The following is a 6,347-nucleotide window of genomic DNA, read 5'->3' as shown; positions in this document are numbered from 1 at the left end:
AAGAGTGCTTCATACAGAGGACTGAAGATGTCTCTTGCTTTTCTTTTTAAGACTTTAAAGTCTATGAAACAGGTGGTCTTTTCCTATGTCTAGTCAAACGTCTTGTTACATAGCCTACTGCCTATACTTATGGATTGCCTTCCATAATCAGATGAGTTTTGGGGTACGGTAAGGCTGAATATGATTATCCTCATTGAGCAGTTATATCTCTCTTAAAGAGCGCGCTTCCCTGTACTCACTGTAGTAAAGAAACAATAAGTAGCCTACATTCTATGTATTTTCTGTCAACAGCTGCAAAGGAATTCAATGTCAATTCCTTCCATTTCACAGCTGATTTAACAACTATGTTTAAAAAACCTGGGCCACATGTTCAGTTACTTTCCTGGTTGTTGTTTTTTAATCTCAAACTCGGCAGGGAACATTGACAGACAGCATCTCTGAGTTTAGTCACTGGCGGCCATGTTGGCTCTTCAGGCCTGCCCCGTGACAGTTACCATAGCAACAAGTGACTCAACGGCAGCAGCTCTCAGCCTCGTCACCATGGTGATGTTATGAGGAGGACGATGGTACTTTATTTGCAGCTACACTCGTCAGCTGTGCAGAGAGAATCGGCAGCATCAGTGACATTTAACGCAGCTGCATCGACTGACCTCAGATCTGTCATTGTGGTGAACGCAAGCAGTGAACAAATTTACATAGGTGTAGTAGTTTATAATCTATTTTCACGCTGCAGTAATACAACTCCTGTTGTTCTTCGACGTCTGACCTGAGGAATCTGAGAAAGCTGCAGCTGCAGCAGGGCGCCCTCTGCTGGTGAACATGTGGAACTACAACTGCTGCACACCTGCAATACCTGCAAGAGGAAAACTGTAAGAGAAAAGTACAATCAGGAAACTATTAGGAGTTTCTGACAGCCAAGTCTCAAGCACACTGCTAAGTTCAGTTTTACTTCGAAACAGACACAGCTTGATGTAAACACAATAGCTTGTCTTAACTACATTTAATTAAGAGACACTACAAAACGTGATGAAAATGGTATCACATAAAACCTAATTTTAGCCTCAACTGGATTCCATTTAACTTCTGGAGAAATCTCTGACCTGCAGGTTACCAGAGGTGAAGATGGCACATAATGTGGGATTAGAATATCAGACGAACTTATAAATATGTCTAAAAAAAAAAAACGTGGAAATGTTTCTTCTCATTTGCAGTTTTCGGGGCATTTCCCCCCCCCTCAATTTCTAACAGTGCTCTACTTTTTGTTTTTATTATTCAACCATGCACCTTCCATTGAGAAAACTTGAAGAGAAAAAACAGAAAGGCTCACTTTGTATCTTTGTAAAGCGACATTATGGTGTGTGCCACATTGTTACGTCCCCACTAGGGGTGAGGAAATGCAACACACACCAACTGGAATTGGTAATAATTATAATGAGTTTACATTACATTACATGTCACTTGTTAGACGCTTTTATCCAAAGCGACTTACATACTCAATACTGTGGACAATCCCCACAGGAGCAATTTAGGGTGAAGTGTCCAGGGACACAACGACATGCTGACTGCAGTGGGGTTTGAACCTGTGCCCAGTGGGGTTTGAAAATGGCAGGCAAGCAGCCTTGAACAAACTAAAAGGCCAAAAAGGGCGCAGGGTTAAATGAGGAACCAACAAAGGGAGGACTCTAAAAAAGGAGCCTAATTAAATACAAAGAAATAGATACTAAACAAAAGCAACAAAACAACCCTCACTGTCAAGGTGGTGGACAAGCTAACCCAAAGAGACTGTTAAAAAACACAGCTATACTGGAGGACAACAGTCAACGTAATGCTAAACTAATCTAGACACAATATTAATACGGAATACACACAAGTTAACCAAGATAACGGACCCGTTTTCCTGACTTTATTTTTGTTCTCATATTTTTTGATGTCTCTTAAGCCCATGGGTGTAGGAAGCATCCTCAATGTGGGTGAGACAATTTGACGGGGGTGTGGGCAGGTGGTGGACCTCACATTCTCTAGGGGGGTCCGGGGGCATGCTCCCCCGGGAAGATTTTGTTAAATGTTGAAGTTAAATGCATCAATCTGGTGCACTTTGAGAGCAAAGTTAGGGACTAAATCTATGGATACATCCAGGGCCGGCCCTAGACTTTTGGGGGCCCTAAGCAAGCTTTGGCTTGGGGGCCCCCCTCACTCTAGCGCGTTCTCACTACACACAACACGGAACCAACTTTTGTCTTATGATGTTAGCATAAGCACACAAATTGTATAAATAAGCATGTAAAAACCGCGGACCAAACCTCCTCTAGGGGGGTCCTCACCTCCTCTAAGGGGGTCCTCAACTCCTCTAGGGGGGTCCGGAGGCATGCTCCCCCGGGAAGATTTAAAAAAAAAATATTAATAATAATAATAATAATAATACATGGGACTTTTATAGCGCTTTTCATGAAACTCAAAGATGCTTTGAGTTTCAAATATTGAAGTTAAAAGCATCAATCTGGTGCACTTTGAGAGCAAACTTAAGAGATCTATGGATACATCTCTCAACACCCGAAACAGAACTGTAAACAGATTTTTCTTTATGGATATTTTACAAATTACTCCCCTTTTAAACTGTATTTTTGTTTTGTCATATAGTATTTCATAACTGTTTTTCATTTATTCTCTCTGGCTGTCCATCTCATAATGTTCTCATAGAAACTAGCTGTCAATAGGAATATCATTCAGAAGAATTATAATTTCATGCAAAAATCTGTCACAAAAAGAGGTTGCACATTTAAATTCAGGTGTTGTTATGGCAACGTCAACAGCCACATTTACTGCAGCAAATACGTTCAAACATGCTGTTGACACGTAAAGCAGTGGCAACTATGCCACCATTTCAGCTGACTTTTTCTCAGAAATACTTTCACATAACATCCATATATTTCAGTGCTAGGTTGATGCTTAGCTAAGGTAACTATGAAACACTTTAACTGAAGGGACTCCGGATCAACTGTGTACTCTAAGGTAGTTTCTAGCTTCATGTCGAACAGTAAGTCAACATTTCCCAGAGAGCCTTCTTTGAAATCACCAGGTAACGCTAAAAAGCATAACATTTAGATTGTATGACAAAGTGTTTATTTAATATATCTGTCTAGCTATAAAAACTTGCTAACGGTTTGTGGCTCTGGGGTTGTTCTGTGAGCCACCACTTGAGAATTGTCATCTTTTTTAAGACATTATTTTCTTATGTCCATCTTCAAAAACTCTCCGAGATGTCAGTCCGACTGACAATTTAAACATTGTCACAGCTCACAGGATAATACCTGTCCTCCAATAAGACAGATGTGTATTTCCATTCAACTCTCAGGTTGGTCTGGTGTCTTGCCTCTGTTGCATTCACTGAACACAGGAAATTACAATCCTGCCGTATTCTCTAGTGTCATGATGAGGTTCAGGTAAAGCACGGTTAATGTATTATATTATTGACTCAATAATATAATACATGACTTTGAGAGTAGGCAATCTAGGCATATTAACGAAATGAATTAAACATACTTATGACGGCGACGGTGGACTGAGATTTTTTTGTTTTTTCCCATTTATGTTTTTGCTTGGGGGTCATTAGTGGCTGCGGGGATTTACAAATCACTCCCCTTTTAAACTGTATTTTAGTTTTACTGTCCTATAGTATGAGTTGGAATTATTTCATCTGTTATGCTCTTGTTTTGCATAATGATCATATAAAAGGTGTGCCTTGGAAATACTTGTTTACATGAGATAACTTAGACTAAAGTCAGGAGAGAGCTCTCCTCCTCCTTGTTGTAGAAACAACTCCTTATGTACGTTAGCACTCTCGTTCACTCTCTCTCTCTTGCTCGCTCACACAAAATGCGCTCGTGCCACACACACAGCCAAGCTATGACACACAAAGACCCAGAATAACTTTTAATCCTGTATCCTATTATTTTCGATGGCTTTATTGTATGATATGACAGATGAACAGATTGCCACTCCACTGGGCTTACAACTAAAGACACAGCTACGCAAAACACAGCATGTGTACAGCTCATGTGTACGGCTCTGAGAATCTGCCTTGGTACAAAGAAGCAGTGAAAACATGGTACGGAGTTTCATTGATTTGGGCATTCTCTCAATAAGCAAGTGGAATGGATTTAATAATGAAGCACTGACACAGCGCTCTACAAATATCTCATTCACACCAACGCAACTCCGGTTCAAGCTCCGTGCTAGAGCTTTTCAGGTTCAGAACCGGTTCTTCGGTTTAGCTCCGGCTCTTTTCACACCGCCCAGAGTCCAACTGGTGCTGCATCATTGTGTCATCGTTTGCGTCATGACGTAACCGTTTGCGTCATGACGTAACCGTTTGGCGTCATGAAGTAACCGTTTGCGTCATGACGTAACCGTTTGGCGTCATGACGTAACCGTTTGCGTCATGACGTAACCATTTGCGTGCCTGCTTCATAAAGCCAAACCGCGCGGAAACCCCTCATAGCTGACACCGACAACAACAACAATGGCCGATTGTGCTCCAGCTTCCTATGTACCTCTTCGGAAGGCCAGATTCCCAGCAGGTAGCTGGTCTCTTCAGTGGACCACTGCTGCTTGTTAAGTTTCTCCATTGTTGTGTACAAACTGGATAAAACGCCAGCTTTTTGTTGTTGTTCAGGAGTTGATCCCGCCCCTGCCCCCGCCCCTGCCCCCGCCTCGACGCAAGCGTGACGTATTTGGTGCTTTTGCTCTGGCCGGACAATTTTTTGGTGCTCGAAATGAACCGGATTCTGGAGCTAAGAGGTTGCTCCGCTACGGTGTGAACAGGAAAACCCGGTGCTTTTCAAGCTCCAGCTCCGAACCGGCCCTGAAACACCGTTGGTGTGAATGAGGTAAAAGAGAGGCGAGTGGATAGACCGATGCACGGACTTTCCACATGGTAAAAGTAGAGGGGTCTAAACTAATCATTTTTAAAAGATGGGGGGGACTTGTCCCACCCTCATATGATGGCTGCGACACCCATGCTTAAGCCGTTATCCCAACTCTTTTTATTTTTTTCATGAGAAACTTTTCTTGTTCCGACGAGATACTTACTGACTTTTTTTTTTTCTTTCTCTCTTTATTTTTTTTTGTTCCATTTCCCTTTTAGGGGCTCCATAGCATCCTTTAAAAAACAATCACAAGCTTTATCACAGACCCAAACAGGAATGCTAGTGGGGGAACGTTTTGTACATCTCTTGCTTTTTTTATCCATAAAAACTTTTGTTAAATGTAAAAACGGATATCAGATAAGTGTAAATAAGACAAATGGCCCAACCAAAGGAAACGGGATTCATTTGTTTTTGTTTGTTGTCAATATTTACACTTTATTCTATATTGGCAGTGTTCCGACTCTGATCTGCAGCTGAGACACAATAATTCTCCTGGGTTTCAATAAAGTTTGATCTTATCCAAAGTTTTTGGGACATGGTGTAAAGAATGTATTGTTGGCTTGCAGTTTACCACGGTTTGATCTTCTTGGTTTTTTAGTGAGTACACCTTTATTTCTGTCATTTTCTATATAACGTCATTTCCCTTTTTTTATTTACAGATATACTCCCCCAGATGTGTGCTCATCAGATGTTGCGTATTTTAAAATTAGTTTGTATTTTTTGTTCCTGTGGTTAGAAGTGTGATCAGCTAGTATGAGTCACTTCTATTTTATTATTAGATTTCCTGAATTGTTGTACCTTTTTCTAATGTGTCTCCGATCAACATTGGCTTTTCTGTTCTTTTTAAGATCTTATAATATATATAATACATTTGTAGTCTTTAGAGTGGTTCAGCCGGACTGTAGCTGAGCATGTTGTACCTTCACAACACACGAAACTACCTCTCACACAATTTGAAAAAATATGTCTTCCTTACAGAGAGATCTGTATCCCAAAATAAATGTTCAGCTTCACAGGAAGTCCCTGCAAATGCATGCTTTTGTTCACTTGCTGGGCGCTCAATCAGTCCATTAACATCTTACAATATAAGAGAGAAATAATTAGTTTTTCAGAGGAAAAACAAAAGAGCAGGAGTAAAATGCTTCTAGCAGTGTAATGCATAATGATTGTATAATTTATCAGTAAATGGAAATACTCAAGAAAAGATGAGATTGACTTTAACCTAACATATGTTTGGATGTATGTTTAACATTAGGGAAGATGATGCTGTATTGATTAAACTCATGAAGTGAAGGAAAGTGTTTTCGCTGATGAATGTGGAATCAAAAATGAATAATTCATGTATTGAACACAACATGATATTTTCATACTAATGTTGAGTAAAAAATGTAAGTGTTATTCATGACTTATTACAGTGACATG

The sequence above is a fragment of the Notothenia rossii genome, assembly GCF_949606895.1.
Source record: "Notothenia rossii genome assembly, chromosome: 4".
Taxonomy (NCBI): domain Eukaryota; kingdom Metazoa; phylum Chordata; class Actinopteri; order Perciformes; family Nototheniidae; genus Notothenia; species Notothenia rossii.
This window is presented reverse-complemented; position numbering follows the sequence as displayed.